General features: G+C 50.1%; 1 long non-coding RNA gene across 2 annotated transcripts; it reads left to right on the top strand.

The window, feature by feature from the left end:
* The first annotated feature begins 10,058 nt into the window (after positions 1 to 10,058).
* Positions 10,059 to 22,367, top strand: LOC122442169. Of its 2 annotated transcripts, none has more exons than XR_006269561.1 (2): positions 10,059 to 10,185; positions 21,690 to 22,367. It is a non-coding gene; the product is annotated as an uncharacterized LOC122442169 (long non-coding RNA). The 2 variants fall into 2 exon arrangements; XR_006269562.1 differs by lacking the exon at positions 10,059 to 10,185 and adding an exon at positions 17,307 to 17,500.
* The last annotated feature ends 304 nt before the right edge of the window (positions 22,368 to 22,671 follow it).

Below are 22,671 nucleotides of genomic sequence, written 5' to 3'. Positions count from 1 at the left end.
ACACCCTGTGGACTGCAGCCTTCTGGACTACAGGCTTCTCTGTCCATGGGATTTTCCAGGCAAGAATACTGGAGTGGGTTGCCATTTCCTTCTCCAAGGGATCTTCCCGACCCAGGGATCAATCCCTCTGGCCACACCTAACTTCTCAAAATTCCTCAGGCACTAGAGTAGGAGATTCAAGAGGGTAGGTTGTTTTCTTCAGTGCAGAATCTCTGGCACCCTGTAGAAACTTCCCTTTGACAGGTATTCCTTGAGTTCCTGTTGAATGGCATTCACTGTGTTAATATTACTGTATCTTTTAGTTCATGTCAACTCATGTTTGCTGAGCATCTCCTTTGTGCCTGGTCATATGCAGATCCTGGGGGCAAGAATCTCAGCCCCTGTACTCAAGGTGCTGTTTGGCTATTGGGGAAACAGGTGAGTAAATACATCTTATACACAGTGATGTAATTGCAGTCAGGAGGTCGTGAGTGGCATTGTGGGACCCCCAGCAAGGGTCACCTGACCCAACCCAGGAAGAGAGATCAAAGAGGCTTCCTAGAGAAAGTGGCCCTGGAATTTGTCTTCCATGATGAGGAGAAGAGGCTATCCATGCTAAGGGGACACAGGGAACCAAGACCCAAAGGGAAGAACCAGTACAACTCTGTCATCTCTTCTCAGGACGACTGTAGTACCTGCCTCCTAGCATGTCATGTCCCTCCTTGGCTGAAAATCCACTGATGGTTTTTTAGCTTACTCCAGATAAATCCCAGGGCTTCCCTCGGGGCTCAGCTGGTAAAGAATCTGCCTGTAATGTTGGGAACCTGGGTTCAATCCCTAGGTTGGGAAGATCCCCTGGAGAAGGGAAAGGCTACCCATTCCAGTATTCTGGCCTGGAGAATTCCATGGACTATGTATAGTCCATGGGGTCGCAAAGAGTGGGACATGACTGAGTGACTTTGACTTTGACTTTTGGATAAATCCTAAAGTCCTTGACACAAGCAAGACCTGATGTGATCTGACCTCAGTGATTCTCTGAATTTACCTGATCACTCTGTTCCAACCACAGCTGTTTCTTGGAGAGCCCAAACAGTGCCAGCTCAGGCCTCTGCACTGCTGGCTCCCTCTGCCTGGAGACCCCCACCTTCATTCTCCCCCAGTCTTTGCGCAAATGTCACCAACTGGTGAGGCTGTCCTTGACCCCTGTATCAAACTCTCAGTTACTCTCTGTCCTTACCTGGCTTTATTTTCCTCCGAGCTTATAAAGTCACCTGATTTTATACACATGCATATACACATGTATATGTATACATATATATTTATGTATGTATCATAATATGTGATATGATATATACATATGATTTTTAACCTTTTTTTTTTTTTGCCAGTTAGAATGGGAGTTTCAAGAGAATGAGAACTTTGTCTTGTTCACTCTTGTGGTCCCAGTACTAGAACACCATCTAGAAGCATGTGTTCAATAACTTCAAACAGTTTGGCATTGCTGGGAACAGAGCAAACTTGAGGAGGGTGGCAGGAGATGAGACTTAGAACCAGTAGACTACAGCAGCAGGCTGGGGGCAGGGGATGCCTTGGATGATGGCAAGGAGCTTGGATCTTTTCCTGGAGTCAGTCAGTCAGCCAGGCAAGGGTCATGAGTGGTTGGATTGATGCTTATGGATAGTCAGGTTGCTGGTTGGGAGGGGCACATCCTGGAAGGAGTGAGACTGGCAGCCAGTGTGGACAAGTCACCCCAGTGCAGCTAAGGGGTAGTGGTGAAGGGTTGGTTGTAGGGGAGGGAGTCAGGGAGGAGCCAAGACTGATGGTCAGGCTGCTGGTCTGGCCATTGAGGGGTAAAAAGCCATTCATTGATTGAGCTGGGGAGTCCCAGAGGGGAGAGTCTGTTCTGAGGGTGTCAAGTCCAAGGGGCTCTGGGGCATCTTAGTGGGGGTATCTGGGAAGTTGGGGCCAGGGGGTCTAAAACTCAGCAGAGCATCCTGCCCTGGATAGTTTTGGGCTTGGAGCCCAGGGAGCATGACATCCTTGTTGTCATCGCCACTCATGCTCTTCACTGAGGTTGTGGCTTATTTGCTAAGTTCTGCCCCACTCATGTGACCCCACAGACTGTAGCCAGGCTCCTCTGTCCGTGGGACTCCCCAGGCAAAAATACAGGAGTGGGTTGCCATTTCCTTTCCAGGGGATCTGCCCAACCCAGGGATTGAACCTGCGTCTCCTGCATTGCAGGAGGACTCTTTACTGCTGAGACACCTGCGATGCCCAATCTTCATCTAAACAAACTTTAATTGAGCACTTAGTAGGTAGCAGGCACTGTGCTCAGAGTGATTTCTTTATTGACTCTTCTCTATAACCCAGTGGTGTGCTGATACAGGTCTTGCCACAGTTCTCCAGGGAAAAGGCATACAAACCTGATTTGTCGAGTTTGCCAATGTCCCTGGTGTAAATACTCCAACCGTGGTTGATTTCAAGTGACACACATGATGTCATGGGATGTGGAACTGGAAGAGATAGGCAATAACACATCCCTATGTGGGATTTCCACCACAGATACAACAGACCCAGACAACCTCCAGGGCATTGATGATAATAAAATGTAATTTTATAGGAATTGACAGATTTGGAGTATTTATTTCAATATCACATATTTAATTGTAAGTTTACCTAATTTAATTTTTAACAAAGGCTGTTTTTAATGACCAGCCCACAAAGTTAATTCTTGAAAATTTAACAAGCAGTTCTTGGGAACTTGTCTGAACCAATTTCAGTACACGGCTCCTATAATCTCATGACATAGCTGCTGTCACTGGGGAGGTGAAGTGAGGTCACCCAGCTGGTGAATGGGAGAACTGAGTATTCTTGAGCAAGTAACTTCCTGCCCTCGATCCTCAGTTTCCTCATCTGTAAAATGGGCCAATAAAATGTATCTCCCAGGGTGCTATGGAGATTTCATGAGTTAAAGCTTGTAAAGCACCTGGCATAAAGCAAACGCTTGACAAGTGGGACCCACTAGTGTGTTATAGTTACTTTAGTAAAAATAATGAACATATATCCTCTCAGGATGTTCATGCTATAGTGGGGGGAGGTGGGCAATGACAAAACCTATATATATTCATGGGATTCTGATCCAAGCAGAAAAGGAAGGCTTCCTGGAGGAGGTTGCATTTAAATTGACTCCAGCAGGATTGAGGACTCAGGATGGAGGGTGGTCCATGGGGGATAGAGGGAGGCATTCCTGGCTGATGGTCCACACAGTGGAGGAGGGATGAGAGATGAGACCGAAGGCAACAAGAAGGTTGTGAATGCAGACACATCTTCTAAACTTTCCTCAGAGGGCGGTGGGGAGCTGTAGCAGGTTGCTCAGAGGGCCCGACGGCATCAGGTTGGTCTCAGGGATCGTCAAGTGTGACTGCAGTGGGGAGGAGGCCCAGGAGTGGATGGGAGTGGAGGCAGCACAGGCCATGATGAGGCGATGTGGGGATGGGAGCCCACCCATCTGGGCTCCTTCGCTGTGCCTGGGTGGGGCTGGAGGGTGTCCAGACACACAGGTTCCCTTGACCCCTCCTCCCCTGCAGCTACAGTGGTTGCGGGCTGGGGAGAGTAGCAGGTTTCCCTTCCTGAATGGCTGTCATCCCCAGCCTGGCTCAGGCCGAGTCCAGCTCCAGCCCCAGTGGCTAATCCTGGTGACACTGGGTCCTGAGGCCGGGGCTGGGCAGCCGGGCAGCTGGCCTCAATTAGCCGGGGAGCTGGGTCTGGACAGTGTCATTAGGAGAAAACCAGAGCCCGGCCATAAACTCTAATGAATGCATTAATGGAAGGCTTGTGCGCCTCAAAGGGGAAAAAAAAAAGCAGGTCTAAATAAAGTTATTAACACAGCCCACCTGTGTTCGGCTCTCGGCCTATATTGTTCAAATAGCCCATTAACTCCTGAAGCATCCAGTCTTGAAAGCAAGCCCTGCCTCTCTGAAGCAGGCGTTTAACTGCGTTCATATAATTCAATTAGATCCCGCAGTCGTGGTCCAAAGGCATTCTCTGGGCTTTCATCTCGGTAATGGTCTGCAGGCCGGAGTGGGGAACAGGGGGTTAAAAAGAGGTGCTTGGAACCTGCTTTTTGGCCCTATTCACCCCATCACCTGGAGGGGCCTCCAAATGAGTTTCCTGGGGCAGAAAGCTTTCCCCATGCGCCTGGGCTCGGCTGGCCTTCCGTGCCTGGAATTCCAACCTGCATCCTTCTTGGGCATCCTCGGTCCAGTATCCAGGCCCCACGGTCCCCATTCGGCCCCACCCCCCTCATCCAGTGGTCCAACAGTCCAAAGACCCTGACTCCACTCAGCCGACCCTATTAATAAAGAGTTAAGAAAATTCATTAGGAAGTGGGTCTTTTATAGATTCCGTTAAAGCCTTCTTCCTACTTCTGTCACTGAAAAAGGATAAAAATCCTTTTATCACTCTACAACTTGTTAATGTTCCACCCCAGGAGCACTTCATCTGTAATAAACATCTTCACAAAATATGCACCCCCAGGGAGGAGCCGTTAATTTCCTCAAGGCCTCACACATGTGAGGTTTTATGGCCTGCAGGTGCTTCATGAGATTGCGTGGACTTCTAATAAACCTTCACTAAACCGCAGGTAGCCTGGGAGAGAGATGGGCCCGTGCACCTGTCCACAGAGAGCCTCCATACAACCGTACCTCCTGGGCCAGCCCTGGCATCGCCAGCTCCCGAGACCGCCCTGCCCCTCGGACGCCGGCAGGTAAGTTCTCATGGCCCTGGACTCCATCTGAGCCACTCCCAGAGCCTGGTGCCCCTTGACCCTGGGGAGGATTCCGCTCCGGAAACCCGTGTCCCTTGGCAGTCACGGCAGACACAAAGACGCGTTCTTTGGTTGATTTCTTGGTGTTCTCTCCTTGTTCGCTGTGGGGGCACTTGCCCCCACTAGGATCTGCCGTGGAAGTGTGATTATCAATAAATTTGACTTCCCGTTTTCTTAATAACTGAAATGGAGAGAAAAGTGCTGCTCGCCTCTCAAGTGCGATTCGTAGGAAATGTGTTTTGCATATCTTCAGGGCAATTTTCGGGATGTTAAAAATAATTGCTAGAAAACTACATGGCAGCTCAGTCACCAGCCAAAAAAAAAAAAAAGATTACTTAAGGAGTAGTTTTCATCAGCGTTCCAAGAAATAATTAGAAGTTTGCATTTAATAAATATGTCTCTGGTCTCCGGGGTTCTTTCCAAGTCGTGATCACCAAATTAATCGCGAGGTGTGTGCTGGCTAATGGGCAGATATGAGGCCCTTTGGCTAAGGCAGCTGGCGATGCGGCCAGTGGCTCTTTCTTAACCTCGATGTGAGCTGGAGAGTCACAGAGGATTCCACACTCCTGGGGGCGGGGGCGGGGCTGGGTCACAGAGGGCTGGGGAGGGGACAAGCAGATGGGGGGGTCTGACAGATCTGCAGCCCCTTTTGGGATAAGGTGCCTCGGAGGACCAAAGGCCGGGGTGACGCACTTGTCTTCAAGTCAGAGACGTTGCTTCTGGACACTTAACCGCTGGCATTTCTGGGTCGCTTCCATGGTGATGTGGTATGGACATGCCCCCAGGTCTGTCCATACGGCTTGGGGCACTCTGGCCCCGGCTCAGGGAAGCCACCCACGCCAGGGAGAGGGGCTGCGAGATTCAGCTGAGACCCCATGTTGGGGGTCACAGAAGCTTCTGGAAAGAGGAGATAGCCCCACTCTTTCTGGAAGCCCTGAGGAGGAACATTGAATTCAGCTGTGCTCGCAGGTCCCTCCTTTTCAGCCGGGGGCCAGGCAGCATCCCACGGTCCTGGGATCCGGGGATGCAGAGCTGGGCCTGGGCCAGCTGAGCCTTGGGGATGTGCACTTTTCTAGTCTGGGAAGGTATTGATGATGATCCCATCACTGGGCACAGCACCCGTGGGTGCTGCCCCGACCCCTGCAGGTTCTGAGCTCTCACTATGGGTCAGGGCCAAGCCTGCGGAGGTGAGTCGGGGGTGAGTTTGTCTCTGGGACCTTAACTACCCCTTTGTGTGTAAGGAAGCTCAGGTTTCAGCAATGAGCTTACTGACCTAAAGTCGCCCAATGGAGCCAGAGCGTTTGGGACTAGTAGCAGAGGACCCTACCAAGATCACCTGCAGGCACCGTCCCACCAAACCTTAAAGGGAAGCGCAGGCTCCCCCAGGCACCCCAGTTTCCAGACAAGCCAAGACTCACCCGGCAGTGGGGGGACCTGGTGGGGCCCTGACCTCCGCCCCCTTTCTCTGGACGTGGCTGCCCCTGCCCCCGCCGCTCTCTGCCGGGAGGAGATCAGCTCGTTCACCCCCTGCCCCGACCCCTGCCGGTTCGCCTGGCCCGGCCCAGCAGAAGCTATAGGAGGGCCAGGGAGCCTGGAGCGGCTTCAGAGGCCACGATGGACATGATGAAAGGCTCGGAGCACGGGACCCAGCCGAAAGGTTAGAGGAAGCGGGATTATTCCGCCCGGGGAGCGGAAGGCCCAGGGGGCAGGGGCCCCGGCTAATGGCGAGCACCAGATGCTGACCAGCTGTTCTCTGTCTCCCTGGAGGCCCAGCCGAACCAGATAGGGCTTCTACAGCAGGAGAGAATTAGGGGGGATAGGAGGAAGAACTGGCTGAGGGGAGTGGTCAGGCTCTGAGGAGCTGTAAGAAACGGGACAGCAGCTCCAGACAGCTTGTGGGGACCAGAGAGAACTCGGGAAGTTAGCCCCAAGGATTCTCCTCTGCAGGACAGGTTTGAACGAACCCACCACCCTCTCCCAGCCCTGCCTGTGGGTCTGACGTGCCACTGTTCCAGCAGGCCCAGCGTCTAGGCTCTCAAGCTTTAAATGGGGGCCCCTGAAGCCACCCCTCCAAGCTCGCTGAACAGTCAGGGTTCTGGGGCATCTCATGTCTCAGCCCACTCAGGCTGGGGACAGCCGGTCCCAGAAGGCGAAACCTTTAGTGGCCAAAGCACCCCCTCCCCAAACATCATGATGCGCCCCCCACATCCCAAACTGTAGCTCATGAAAATAAACTGTCAAAGTACAAAACTGTTCAGTAAGAGTTAGGAAGGCCTACGATGTCCCAGTTCTCCCCACAATGAACACTTTGGTGTGTTAAAACAATTCAGCTGAAACCTCTAGGTGTCTGGTGTTCAGCTGGTGCCCTAAGCACAGGCTCTGTCTGCTCATAGGGTGACCCAGCCTGGCGCTTCCTCCCTCGGACCAGGGCCACTGACGCTGGGGACAGGAGAGACCCTGGAAAGCTGGGCTCAGGGCTGAGCTGAGGCGGTCAGCCTCCTTCCTTCCTGCAAACCTCACCCCAGCCCCCAACCCATGATATGGAACCCTGGGTGCAGCGAGAGGATGGACAGGTCTCTGGGGTCACGGCCACACGATGGTGGCCAAGCGTTGTTCTAGCCCAACCTGAAGCACTGTTTTCTTGATGGCTTTGGTCTGCTGCTGGGCAGAAAACTAGGATGTCCCTGCTCAGCTTCCTCGACCCCTTCTAGAACGCTGGGCTGGGATTGTGGGATCAAATATAGGACTCTCCATCTGACTGGAATTTCAGACAACAAGGGATAATTTTCTAGAGTAACTTTGTCCAGTGCAATATTTGGAACACCCTTATACTGAAAAAAAGCTATTCCTTGTTTACCTGAAATTCCAATTAAGTACTGGGCTTCTTTGGTGGCTCAGTCGGTAAAGAATCCGCCTGCGTTGTAGGAGACTTGGGTTCAGTCCCTAGATTGGGAAGATCCCCTGGAGGAGGGAATGGCAACCCACTCCAGTATTTTTACCTGGAGAATTTCATGGACAGAGGAGCCAGGAGGGCTACAGTCTATGGGGCCACAGAGTTGGACACCACTGGAATTTCAGATAACAAGGGATAATTTTCTAGTATAAGTATGTCCAGTGCAATACTTGGGACATACTTATACTGAAAAAAAAACTATTCCTTATTTACCCGAAATTCCAATTAAATCCTGTATCCCGTATTTTATTTGTTAAAATCTGGAAACTCTACCCAGGGCCCCCCTTCCCCAGTTGGGGCTGCTGTTCGCTTCTGGGGAGAATCTTCTAGGCTCTTCTCTGGCAGCAGGACCCTGGGCTGTAGGCACCGCTCTCACAATTTGGAGACGCCAGAAGCCATAATTACTCTTTTACTGTTGCAAAGAACAGAAAATGTGTTTTCTTGCGATATTTTTCTTCCGGTATTTATTTCAGGAGGAGGCTGGGAGGGCTCCCTCTCAAGGGGAATTATTTACTGGGAAATGGGGCGGTCTTGAGTTTGTCGTTAGTGGAGGATATGGCGGTGCCGGGCAGACTGTTTCTGTGGTCTCTGGTTTCTCTTGACGAATATGGAAAATAGCCGACTGTGCCAGGCGAACTTCTCCTTCTGATGTTTCTGGAAGCTCATCTCCTCGATTTAAAACTTGCTGGAACACAGGTGGATTTTTTTTTTCTTCCAGATATAAAATGAAAGAAAAAAACAAAATACCAGCAAAAGTTCTCGGAGCAGCTCTTGGAATACAGTTCTTGGGATCAATGATGTTTCATTTTTCAAATTGTTGAGGTCCTTTTCCAAAAATTATTTTCAAAAGGGCTGCTGCCTTTGCATATAAACAGACTTCGATCTTTTTGTTTCCCATTCTCTCTCTTTCTTAAGCTAACACATAGATGTTAAAGACATTATCTGAACGAGGCAATCAGGAAAAAATATTTGCAGAGTCGAGAAAGATCAACAGAACATGAAAAAAAGGAAACAGATGAAAAGCAAGTAAAACACACATGAGAAAAAGAATCTTTTATATTCGATTTTTGTTAACATTTTTTGACATCTGACTTTCTACCTTGTCGTGCTATCCTAGTCACATTTAGTTTCAAGATGCCGTAACTAAAACATCAAATCTTGGATTTTTTCTCACTTTTTCCAAATATTTGATGGCTTTTTCTTTCTTTCTTTTTTTTTAAAACATCTTCCCGGACCAGGAAAAATATTCCAACACGGGAAAATAATGTATTCAGTGAATTTCTTTTTGAGAACAGTATTTAAACGCAGTCACTCTCTGCTTTTAAGATGGCAAAATTTTGCAGACAAAATCCTAGTCCCAATTCACATCCAAATGAGAGCCAGGGGAGTTCACCTATGCCCCATCCGCTAAGTCTGAACGATGGGGTGAGTCCTGCTTTCCTGAGCAAAGACGCTGGCTGAAACCTAAGGGACCCAAACCTCAGCCAGCACCCCCTTTCCAGTTCCCATCCCTCCTCTTCCCTCTGGGATCATAGACCTCAGAGGGGAATCTTGGCTCCAAGCCTGGAGCCTCGAGGTGCGGCTTGATGTCAATTATGGCCCAATTCTAGAGGTGCTATCAAAGAGTTAACTAGGATGTCCCAGTGCGCAAATGTGGGATAATTGGGAAACAAATTCTACAGACATCTTGAAAGGGGCAAAAGACCTTTGATCTTTCTACAGAAAGGCAGGCATTACCAACGTTACTGCCTTTTGGGGCCTGCACACATCTCATACCAGGTTAGAGTATGCCATCTTCCTGAGGAATCAGCCGACACCTAATTCCATCATAGCTTAATTATCCTAACTGGTTTCATATGTCTGAAGGCATTTTCCCCAAAGATTAGAGGAGCGAGAGGGAATGACAAAATAATTAAATATGCAATTTGCCAAGCGTGGGCAATATGGCTTTGAAATCACCTTTTCAGGAAGTTTTACTGCTTGTTCATGGACATGTATATTGCGGGCTTCAGACTTTTATTTAAGCTCTTTTGATTCCTTTAATGGATTAATACCTGGGTGCCATCAGCGAGGGCCCGAGACCCACGGCTGTTTCTAATTTCGCAAATATTGCGCCCGCTTCCTCCAGTGTTATGACAAAAACAAGTATCTAGAATTTGCCTTCTCACTGAAAGCAACACACTGATCCCCTCAAATAATTGCCTGATGTCAGAATCGGCATCTCACAAGTGGCGTTGTCGGTTACAGGAAACTTCCACGGTGCCAGGGCCTGGGCGGCGGGCGGTGGCCTTGGCAGAACCGGGCAGTTTCAGGGTGGCAATCCCAAAACAAGTCCTTGCCTCCTGACAGCGGGATGCCTCTCGGTCTAAGGCAGTGTCCGTGCACGAAGGAATGTGTTAGTGTCCCGGCTTCGGATTCCTGCCAGTGGGTAAGGAACATTCCAGGGGAAGGGGTGGGGAGGTGCTCGCCAGGATTTGGAGAAGAGTCTCCGGGGCTCAGACTGTTGCTGCTAGGAGAGAGGCATCCGGAAACCGGAGCGGGAGTTGCTCTAGGGGAATAGTTTGCATTCTGTGTCTCGGATGGGAGAGCTGGTGTTCAGGAGGACTAACGCATGGAAATGATCGCACCGCGCCCGTCTTTTGGCTGAGCTGGGTGTCTGGGGGCAGTGTCTTGGGGCCAGTTCCATGAAAGCAGGGTCTTTGGGGGGAATTCTTTTTGGGTCTTTAACATCTGTGGGTACCCAGCGGGCTGAGGATGGGTCTTTAATGACATTCCGAGTCACTTAGTGCTGGGAGGGGTGAGAGGGTAGGCGGAAAGGAGGGGGAGAGAAACAGAATGCAAAAGATGTGCACGCGTGTACACACACACACAGATTGCCTTTGAAGGGAGGGAGACAAGGCCTAATTGTCTCCGGGATGTGCATTGCGGCCAAGCTTTTTCATCGTCCCTAATGAGGCCGCAGCCTCTCCTGGTGGGAATGCTGCTCCCTGGACTCAGCTTTGATAAAGCGGATGGACCGTCTGGGTCGAGTTACCAGGTTTTCCTCTTTTCCTTTTGAACCCTGCGGTGGTTTCACTCTTTCATGGCAGAAGAGGCCAAAGTCTCTGGCCTCTGGCCGCGGGGAACACAGGCCATCCCACCTCCTGGGAAGGGCAGGGAGGTGGCTGGCCCTGGAGTGGGGGTGCTGGCCCAGGCCACGGGCTGTGCCCTAGCCTCCATATTCAGACCTACGCACCCATCACACCAGGTCCACTGGCCCCCAGTGAAAAAAACTCACCTAAGATGCATCTTAGCCAACCTCAGCAGCCATGGGGGACGCTGGCATGGGGAGTAAACCCGGGTCAGTAAGGACAGTGCCGGCAAAGATAACCCTGGTTGCTTACTGAGCACTCAGTCCTCCGGCGACCAACCAAGCGTTTGACAAGGATGATCCTGTGTGCTCCGAGTTAGGTGGCCTGCCAGTCAGAGGCAGGATGGGACCAGACTTGTCACCCCACTGCTCAGCTCTTAATCACTGGCCTTCCTGGAAGGGTGGGAGCCTGAGCTGGTCCTCAGGCCCCTGCGACGCACCAGTTTTCCAGGTGCCTGGCCCTGTCCTCACTTCTTATCTGTGCCTGGACTTTCAGTAAGACCACAGCCGTAAAGTTAGCAAGACCCCAGCTCTGAGGTCCTGCCCCCCGCCCCACAGGCGTCCAGAGGTGGCCCCAGGCAACGGCTCTGGAAGTAGGGAGCCGAGAGTCAGGAACCCTGGAGTGGGAGGAGAGATACAGGACCCCCAGCCCAGGGGAACTTGTCTTTGATCTCTGGTTAAAGGAAAGCACCCTCTCCAGGGGTTTTCTCCTCTTCAGGGAGGGAAGCCCCTTTTCCGGCTGGCAGATGGTGAGTGGACAGATAGACTGTCCCTTCCCAGGGCCTTCCCATGAGAGAGGTCCTGCTTTCAAAGGGACTCTGGAGAGGTTCACCTGGACTTTAGGGTCAGAACTGTCCCTGGCTTGGTTGCCTGCTGCCTTCCCCCTGCGTGGATCCCAGCCGCCTGCCCTTGAGGTTCTCCCATGAGAGCTCCTCAAGCCCACTGACTGACTGCTTGCCCTCAGCTGCTGCTGCCAGGAAGACGGGGCAGGTGTGCCCAGCCCCTGACCTCTGTGGTCAGCTGTCTGTGAGGAAGGTCCTTAAGGTTCGTCTAACTTGTGAAGAGAGAACCTCAGTTGGAAGCCTTAACTCACCCTGCCAGGCCCCAGCTTTGTGCCAGGCCCTGGGCTGGTGCTGGGGGCACAGTGGCCAGGGAGATGGATGTGGTTCCTGTCCTCATCGGGGTGGGGGGGGAGAGGTGGTTCTGATTCTGACTAGCAATGGGTTCTGGGCCACACGATCTACGGCAGATCACGGATGCCCCAGGGTTCCTGAGCCAGGGCTGGGGACAGAGCTGTCACTGTTGGGTGACAGCCCTCCTGGGGTCCCAGTGGGTCCCTAAGGATACCGGAGTAGTGGTGGTCCGGATGCCTCCTGCTCCCACCTGGACCTGCAGTTTTTGGGCTGAGCCATGTGATGCTTCTATTAGGAGCCAGAGAATGGCGTACTCCTGCTTGAGCCTCTGGCAGGCTGTTCTTCCCATGTTCCATCACTGACACGCCCTCTTGGACCCCTGGGTCACATTTGTGGTAAGAGGATGCATGGACGATAAAGGGAAGGGCAAGATGAGAGCAAAGGGCTTCTCCCCAACTTAAAAATGTATTGATTTACCGTGTAAAATAGTTGTATTTATATTGATAGTATAGTTGATTTAATTTAATATAATTTAATTAATAGTGTGTTAATTTTCTGGTGTACAGCAAAGTGATTCCGTTGTGCATACACGTACATGGTTTGTCATAGGATCGTGAATATGGTTCCCTCTGCTCCACAGTAGGACCTCGTTGTTTCTCCATCCCGTACATAATAGTTTGCATCTGTTAATCTCAGACTCCCAATCCATCCCTCCTCCACCCCTCCTCCCTTGGCAACTACAAGTTGTTCTCTGTCTGTGAGTCTGTTTCTGTTTCCTAGATATGTTCATTTATGTCATATTTTAGATTCCACATATAAATGATATCATATGGCGTTTGGCTTTCTCTGTCTGACTTCACTTAATATGAGAATCTGTAGTTTTCTATCCACGTTGCTACAAATGGCACTTCGTTCTTTGTTCTGGCTGAGTAGTATTCCATTGTGTGTGTGTATATGTGTATATATATACACACAAATATACACACACCCCACATCTTTGTCAGTTCATCTGCTGATGGACATTCAGGCTGTTTCTGTGTCTCGGCTATTGTAAACAGTGCTGCAGTGAACACTGGGGTGCATGTATCTCTTTGAATTATAGTTTTGTCTGGATATATGCCTAGCAGTGGGAGTGCTGGGTCACATGGCAATTCTATTTTTTTGAGGAATCTTCATATGGTGTTCCATAGCAGCTGCATTCATTTATACTCCCGTAGCATACTAGGGTTCCCTTTTCTCCATACCATCTCCAGCATTTGTTATTTGTAGATTTTCAAATGAAAAGTATTCTGACCAGTGTGAGGTGGTACCTTGTAGTTTTGATTTACATGCCTCTAACAATTAGCAATGGTGAGCATGGTTCATGTGCTTGTTGGTCATCTGTAGGTCTTCTTTAAAGAAATGTCTGTTTAGGTCTTTGCTCATTTTCTGGTTAGGTTGTTTTGTTGTTGTTACAAATGTATTCAAACACATAGACTCTTTTTAAAAATTATAAATACATAGAAAAATTGAGAGCAGTCTAAGGAATGCTGATATACCCACTTCCTAGATTCAACACACAGGAGCATTTTACTGTACTCACTTTTTCTATGTATGTGGTGTATGCTTGGTCGTTCAGTCATGTCCGACTCTGTGACCCCCATGGCCACCAGGCCAGGCCCTCCTGCCAGGTTCCTTTGTCCATGGAATTCTCCAGGAAAAAATATTGGCGTTGGTTGCCATGCCCTGCTCCAGAGGGTCTTCCCAACCCGGGGATCGAACCCAGGTCTCCCACATTGCAGGCAGATTCTTCACCATCTGAGCCACCAGGGAAACCTATGTATACACATACCTATATCTGTAATTTTTTGTTACAAGTTTGAAACTAAATTCTGTGTGCCATCCCTAAATACTTCAGGGTGCTTTTTCTAAGAATAAGGACATTTTCCTCTGTAACCATAACAGCATTACCATGTGAAGAAAATTAACCGTAATTTGAGAGGGAGGAATTTTGTAATTAGTTAAAACACAAGGTCTGGTACCTCAGAAAAAAAACAAAAGGCCGAGCAGAGTGTTGTTATTTTAAAAGCTCCCCTTGGTGTCAATCTCCATCGGGGGCAGCTGGAGGAGGAAGGGGTGGCATTCTGGTAACAAAGCCCGTGATTCTATGAGAGCAGAGTGGGGGTACGCTGTGAGTACTTTGGAGGTGTCTGTTGATTGACTTCCTTCCTGGCTAGAGCCCATCCTTGCAGCACCCCCTTATGCCTCTGAGTACAGGGAGGGCTCTGTTCTCCCCGTTCTGTCCTTGCTCAGAGGAGGGGGGCGCTGGGGGAAAGTCAGGGTTTGCCTGGTAGGCAGACTGGAGCCGTTTGAATCTTGAAGACCTGGGCTGACTGGGGTACCCCCAGATCTCCAACTCCCTCGGGGCCATCGAAACTGAGCTAGGATTATACTGCCATGTGATGCCTCCTCAGACACTGTGAGGCCCCTTGCCCTCCCCAGCCGCGGGGGAGCATCTTATTCCTGTACTGAGTGAGGTTAAGAGAGTTTGGGTGGCAGCTGATGGAATAGTACTCAGCCTTCAAGAGGAAGGAAATCCTGACACACCTGAAGGAACCTGGAGGTCATTAGCTCAGTGCGATAAGCCAGTCACAAAGGGATGATAACTGTACTGTGTCATTTATGTGAGGTACGTGGGGCAGTCAGATTCATTAAGTAGAAAGGGGGTCGCAGAGGGAAGTGGGGAGCTGTTTAATAGGGACAGAATTTCTGTTTTGCAAGGTGAAGGGGTTTTGGAGATGGATGGGGTCATGGTTGTACGACGTGTGGAGGTACTTAATGCCACTGAATGGCACATTTAAAAATGGTTAGGATTATGGCTAGGTAAATATTATGTTGTGTATTTTACCACAATAAAATGGTGGGATTGTGGTGCTGTGACCGGCGTCAGAAGCATGGTGCCCCCTGTCCCCCGTTGGTGCTCGCTAGCGAAGCCCAGAACGTGGTCAATCAGATACAGTCTCAGAAAGCCAGGGATGGCTTCGGGAGCGTCAGACCCGAGACCCGTTTCTGGAAGTGCTGCTGCGTTTAAAGTGAGTCCCGCCAGCCAGGAATGAAACAGAGGCATTTTGTCAGAGGAAAGAACTTGATGAAAAATTGTTTTATGAAACCCGAATTTTGGCATGTTTTCACATTTTAGTTTGTCAGAAGGCAGAGTAATAAATGTTAAGTGTGTTGTTTATTAGTACGCGCGGTTGACTTCTTTATGATGACAATTTTATTTTAAAGTTTGTCACAGAGTCCCTGCCGAACGGGGTGGCGATACTGGGAGAGAAGGGCAGGAAGGATCGCTGCCAGTTTATCCCAGGAGAGAGCAGTTGTTATTAAAACAACAGAGGAGGAGGAGGCCGCCCAGGCCCAAAGCCCCCCTCCCAAGCGCGGGTCGGGGGCCAGTGTGGCCTGCGGGCGCCTGTCCTGGAACCCGGCCTTGACCTCCTGAGGTCTGGCTGCGGTGGGAGCCGCTCGCTGCCCGGCCAGGCTTGTGGGCCTCTGGCTGGGCAGCTTCTGCTGCTTTTGTTCCCCAGGCCAGCACTGGGGGGCGGGGGGGGGAGCTGGTGTGTGGTTGTACTTGCAGGGAACGGGGACAAGAGCCCACGCGGGCTGTGACACCCCTTGGCAAACCCGGCACAAGAGCTGTCCGAGGGAGGGAGCGAGGGACTGAGTGTGTGTTTTCTCTCATCTCCCCTCCGATGCAGTGGGTGGAGAAGGGGTGGGGGTTCCAGCCCCTCATGAGCGGAGGGCGGGGGGACCCCGGAGGAGGACTCCTGGAGCTTGTCACGCAGCTGGGCTGAAGACTGCAGTGGGCAGGTGGTGCCTTCCTTCCCCGAAAGCCTCAGCTTCCTCATCTGTGAAATGGGGGCTCCACGCTCACCCTGGGGCTGCTCTGAGCGCCCCATTTCCTGGGTGCTCTCCTGGGGGTGGGTGCTCTGGAGGCCATTCCACCTGACCCTCAGGTGACTCTGTCTCGTCTGATCCCCACTTTCAGATGAGGAATCTGGGATCAGAAGGAGGGAAGCCCTGTTACCCAAGCTGCCCAGCAATCAGGGTGGGCCTGTGCTGGGGACCCCAGGCTGTCTGCTTAGAACCTGTGCAGAAAGTAGGGGGATGGCCCTGCCCCACTGGCTCCTTGGGGTAACCTGACAGCTGACCTCAGGCTACGGGGGGAAGTGCAGCTTCTGAGGATGTGGGGAGCCCTACTCTGAGAAGAGCCTGGGGGTCCTGGCCCAACGTGGCAACTTTCAGTCCCCAAGGGTCTCTCTCTCCTCGAGTAGGGGCCTTGGATCTATGCTCCTGGCCTAGGTCTGACCAGCTGGTGAAGGGGCTCCTGGGCCCCTCCCCACAAGTGGATGTACCAAGTGATGAATCCCCGTCTCTGCCTGGGCTCTGGTGGTCTCCTGTTTGTGGCCTGCCAGATCCAGAGGGCTCCATGCACAGCTCCTGATGGGAGGGTGCAGGGAGGCTGTGGCTGTCTGCTGTCACACAGCATTCTGGCCGAGGGCCATCTGCCAGTACCTTCCTGAGGCTGCTGGTGGGAGTGTGGAGGTTGGGGTCGGGTGGGACTGGGGGACAGTCTCCCACCAGGTTATGCCTGCTGCCTCCTCGGCTTCTTTTGGCGTGTGGGATGGGTACTTGGAGGAAGGAAATAGACCCCAACACTTCTTGTTTGTGACATTCTGTTTTAGCCCCAGGCCTGGCCAGTGGCTTTGAACATAAATACTGGTTAAGCCAAGCCAAGAGGGGCTTGCTTGGGATCCTTTCCCTTGATTCAGACCCTCTGGGGCCCTCGGTCACCACTCCCCCCAACCGTAGGAATCACTTTTGTGAAAGCCAGGCGGGGGATTGGAGGGTACCGGCTAGTTCGGGCCGCTGGCTGTCGGCAACTCCTGCCCCGTCTGACCTGAAGCTTCTCTGGTGGGGCCTCCAGCGTGGCAGCCGGATCCTCCATAAAAGGATAAGGATCACAGTCTTCACGTTTTTAAGTCGCACAAAAGCTGTATGCATAATTAATGTGCAATAAACGTGAGCGGCTGGAAATTAACTAAATGGAAAAAAAAAAAAAGTATACTTAATTGTAAAAATCTCATTTTGCTTTCATTCTTTTCCTTTCTCTCTCTCTCTCCCCCCATTCCCCCTCCCTTTTACAACTTGTTATATTCCCGGAGCCCTTCAGATCTTGCCGGAGATCATCTTCTGAAAGACTCGCCTCCTGACCTCTTGCCAGGAGCCGCGGACAAGATTAGTTTTAAGCCACGGCCCCGCCGGTTACTTTCAGCAGAGGATCCGAGAGTGTCCACGAGCGGGCTGTTATTTGTGTCACACAAAGGAATGTTGTAATCATCCTCTAAGACCCTCCTTGGGGGACCACCGTGCCCTGGTTTTGAAGAGCTTTGGCAGATGCCGCTTTGAGAGTTGCTGTTTGAAACTCAAGAGCACCCATCACGGTATTTAAAATTCCTAAATGAGAATTCAGTGGTTAAAAAAGCCAAAGGACTAAATACATTTACGTAAATTCAAACCAAGTATTTTAAGCCATACTAGCTAAGGCTCTGTTTCTTCTTCTTCTAATTTTTAAAAAGGACAAGACTTTTTCTAGGTGATAAAATCGGGTGGAAATTTTTTCCCAGTGGAAAAATTTATTGACACATTCTTACTGATTGTCACATCTCTTCATAAAACCTGAGAGTTTCAGCTTCAAGAAACAACCCATCCACTTGAAAGAAAAAAAAATTATTATTTTTAGAGAATAAAACACTCTATTAACAGATACTTTAAAACATGATTTATTGCACACACATAACAACAACAATAACTTAAAATATCAAATCCTTGGAATAAAGCACTGCCAATCCCATCTCCCTTAAGCACCAGCTGTTCTGTGTGTGCTGTCATCCTCAGCCCTGGTCTGTATTAGTAGATAATTCTAAAAGAGGCTGGAGAATCGAGAGAGAAACCTCAGAGGCATCTAGATTATTTGGGCAAGGATTGTGTTTTTAGAACATCCTACTTTGTCCTGGACAGTTCGTAGCTGTTCCTTCTCAAGTCTTTTCAAATAGCAACCAACTCAGGGTGTCTCTTTGACTTGCTCTGTTACCAGTGAATTTATAAAAAGAAAAAGACGGTCAATCGAGTTGCTCACGTTTGCTGCCACCTCTGCTCAGGTACCAGTCCTGTTTAAGGCAAACTGCCGTCATCCAAAAGACGCCCAGGTGTCGGGGACCACAGGCGAGCCGTAAATAACCCAGTCCGTGGCTGTAGATCACCTCTGGCCAGACAGCCACGCCACCTCCACGGCCGCCCAGCTGGTAGACGCAGCCGCCTTTGTGAACAGGTGGCCCGCAGGGGTGGCGGCTGGTCTCCACCGCAGCCTTGGAGGACCAGCCTGATTCCAGCCTCAGACAACCCACCCAGTGCTCGGCCAGGCCCCAGCCACAGACCTTCGCGTTAAACAGGTTCTGACACTAAAAATCAAGGTCTGCCGGCTGTTGTCATAGGAATGCAATATCCTCCGGAGGTCTCCTTATTAAAAAACCACATCTTGCGGCTGCCCAGGCTGGATCTCTATTCCATTTGTATTGATCACGGGGAAATGTCTCATTCCCTGGCTGACAAATGCAGCCAGCAGGGAGGGAGTCCGTGTTTGGTGGAAAACATTTATTTTCACAGTGATCTGGGGGATCCTGAGGCTGGAGCTGTGAGGTTGTGTGTGTGGGGGGGGAGGTGGGGGATGATCATCTCTAGTTAGGCTGTGGGGATTACAAACGTAGTGATAACAGGGGCTTCTGAATTTGGCCAGGGTGACTGCTTCATTTTGGGCCAAGGGGTGGGACCTGACTTCCCCTCTTCCCAGGTAGTGGCACTTCTAGGAGTCTGCCCTGTAGATGGTACCTGTCAGTGTATGAAGGGATATTCAACCCAGCACTGTTTGTAGGTGCCAAGTTGGGGAAACCACCTACACATCCATTATTGGAGATTGGGTAAAAAAAAAAAAAATTAGGCAGAACCACGTTAAGCTGCCATTTCTGCTGGTCAAAAATGGTTGAATATTGATAATCTCATACGGGTCCACCTGCCACCTCTACTGAATAGAATGGTGTGTGGTCTTTTTTTTTTTTAATAAAATTTTATTTTTTATTGACGTGTAGTTAATTTATAATGTTGTGTTAGTTTCAGGTGTAGCAAAGTAATTCCGTTATACACGTGTGTGTGTGTGTATATTCTTTTCAGATTCTTGTCCACTATAGGCTATCACAAGATACTGAATATAGTTCTCAGTGCTATAACATGCAGTCTTGAAAGGGATAAGATGGAGGATCCTCCAAGATGTATTAGAAAATGGAAAAAAGCAAGCAGCAGAATTGTGTACCTGGTATGCTCCATGTATTTTTTTTTTTTAAGGGAAATATATGTATAACTGTTGGAATAAGCCTCGACTCTGGAAGGAAACACTAGAAATGGTCCAAAGTGACTGCTTTGGGAGTGGGACTGAGGAAGGGTAACAGCGGGGTTGACTTTCCTCTTTACAGCTTCCCTACTTTCCGAAATTTGCAGTGTGTGTGTAGGGTGGATACAAAATCATTAAAATTTGAGATAAAGATCAAAATGTCAGGGAAGCCATCATTATATTCGAGGTTAAGTGCTCAGACTGTGGTCTGGGAATTCTGGGCTTCAAGCTACTTGTCTCTCTGAGGAGCCTCAGTTTCCTCATCTGTCGAATGGGGGGAATAACAGTATTTACTTCACAATGGGGAACTGAAGATTTCCTTGAGATGTGAAAGGGACAGGGTCAGTCCAGCGGCACAGGGAATTCAGTAAATGTTAGATGTTATTATAGATGATACATAAATTATAACACACACACAAATCAGTGACAAATCAGTGTCTTACTTGGCATTTTCATTTTCTTAAAAGAGAATTTTTAACTTGTCATGTGTGTTTGGAGCCGGGAACTGAGACTCCTGAATATCACGTGGGACTCTGTCTAGGGGACCATTTCACTGATGCTGAGCGTGCAGGGTGGGTCTGGTGCTCTTTCTTTTTTTCTGAACCTGTAAATGGTCTTCCGCATCTCTGTGTACACAGGCAGGTGAACTAATAGAATTAGGCTTATTGGTTTAATTCCTCTGGGTCCTCTTGGCAAGGGGAGAGCAGCTGGATGAATATTTTAATTAAGCTCTGACACCCAGAAGTCAAAGTCCCCGAGCGGTCCCCAGTGGGCAAGGTCTTGCAGTTTGGGGTTTAATCAAGTTTGGTTTTAGAGTTCAAATTTCTTCCTGGACAGAAATGTGTCATTAGGCGTCCAAGATTTCGACTGGAAAAAAAATACAACTTGACTGTATTTTCTCTAGAGAACGGCCCTGTGATTCGATTAGGTCCTTTCCTTGACATTTTGCCCACTTTATTAACTTCTGCTCTGCTTTTAAGCAGGCAACTACTGTTTTACTTCCCTGAAGAAGCTCATAATATTATAATTCAAGTGTCAGGACAGATTAGGTTAAACGAACTGTGTAATTCCCGAAGGAAAACAAACTTCAAAACGGACGCGGTTCGCCTTGTAACATGTCATGGATTGCATTAGCGTTGAACGGGCGATTCCATCACCCAAATGTGCTAAAGTTGGCTCAAATGTTCCCCACTCTGCAAGGTGAGAAATTACTTAGCTAACAAAACATTTCGTTTTCCTCTCTTTGCATTCTTTCTTTATGAGATCCTGAATGTGACATTTTCACCAAAAAATCTCTGCGCTTATTTGTGAAAAATGTATATTAAAACCAAAACCCATCAAATGGAAAGAAATCACAGATGGTTTTATTCACAAGCAGTAGAATTAATGGCCTCTCTTCTCTTTATAAATATTAGAAGCAGATGAGTTCATTACGATTTCACCCTAATAAAGAAAACCTGCTTGATTTTGACAAGACATTGACTTATCTAAAACATCTCCTAAATAACAAAGCTACTTCCCGCCCGTAAAACACCAGCTCGCAAACACCAGCTTTACCTGGACTGCTTCTAAATTAATGAAAAACACTCGAATCCAAAGAGCGCAGAAGAAGGGATGGGGGGGCCAGCGGGGGGAGTGGTGGTGCGTGGAGAGATGGAATTCAAGGGATTTTTTTTTTTTTTTTGGAAAATGTGACTGATTTTTGCAAAGAGCGAGTTTTGAAATGTTTACTCTGTGGTGGTTTGAAATTTTTACATCTTTCAACAAAGCGTGCGCGGAGAAGTGAAACCATCTGAAAAGGCTTTTGAAAAGAGCGACTCAGCAGAAGTTGGAGGAGGCTGCGGTTCCTTTATCTCGGGCGATCTGTGCCCATCCTGCGGGAGGCGGGAGGGAGGACCAGCCCGATCCCCCTCCGCTCAGTACCTCCCAGCTCCCGGCTCCTAGGCACGGCTTCAAAGCACTGTTGGCGGAGCGTCCTGGGAGGGAATCGGGAATCGGACACCTCGCTCCGGGAAGCCGGGCGGCCGGCCGGCGCGGTCCTCTCCCCCAGCTCGGCTCTGCCTGATGTGGTCATCTTGTTAGTCATGGCAAGCCCGGGGTCCCTCTGTTTGTGCCGCTTTCAGCACTTATTAAGCGAGAAGTGGGAGGCTTTACACGAAACTGCAAAAGATGTTTTTTTTTCTCCCCAGGGCCGTCGGGGCCACGGCTTATCCATCATTGCAAAGATCTCTCCGAGGCATGGAGCAGAGGCAGCCCTGCCCAGAGGGGTTGGAAAATGAGCGGCACATGGGGCCCTCAGTCCCAGGACCTCCTTGGCTCGGCTCCCGGGGAAGGGCGTGGGCTCCTTGGTCTGGAAACCGCCCAGGGAAGGCCTCTGGGGTGGCGAAGGCACACGGCTTCAGAAAAATGGCACATCTCCGTGGCTTTGGTGTCCAGGTCTGCCGTTCAGGGCTGTCCACTCGGATTCCCCCATTTTCGCCCAGCCCCGAGACCAACTTAGAGGAGGGGGGAAGCTCACACCTCAGAGATCCAGACACCTGCCGCAGTGCTGGGGAGGGGATGCTAGTGAAGGTGGGAATGGTGTTTCTAAGCAGCTCTGGAAGGTGAGCAAATTCCGGTACCTCAGCATTGTCTCAGGAACCTGCCTGCATCCTTGCTCCTCTGCGTTCCCTTCCTCCAAGTGACGAGGGGCTGTGAACTCTCCGACCCGCCCAGGTGGAATTCTGAGATCGTCAGAAGTCCCTCCTTTAAGGCTCAGTTCCATGAGTATCACACTGCTGGGGAGACTTTGGGGGTGGGGGAAGCAACAAGTTTGAGCCAAGAACCCATGATTGAAATTCTCCACCAATAAATTCCTCCCAGCTGAGCCCCAAGGGTCTGTAGTTGGTTCAGCAAGCTGGGGCGGCAGGAAGCGGGTGGGGGTTTGCCAACTTCAAACAGGACCTGGGGTGGCGGTGGGGGTAGGGGGGAGATTGTGCTGAGCGGGGAGGCCACCGGCAGAGGGCCCAGAGTTAATTAAAGAGACTGCGTGGTGGCACCTATAAACTCGACCCTCTCCGTATTCAAGTGCTAGCCACTCAAGTTCTATGCAAGGATGTCCCCCTCACTTAGGGTGAGCCTGGAAAGGGAATACACTTGAGTCACACGTAGGACAGACATTTGAAATCCCCC

The sequence above is a fragment of the Cervus canadensis genome, chromosome 5 (assembly GCF_019320065.1).
Source record: "Cervus canadensis isolate Bull #8, Minnesota chromosome 5, ASM1932006v1, whole genome shotgun sequence".
NCBI lineage: Eukaryota > Metazoa > Chordata > Mammalia > Artiodactyla > Cervidae > Cervus > Cervus canadensis.
This window is presented reverse-complemented; position numbering and strand designations above follow the sequence as displayed.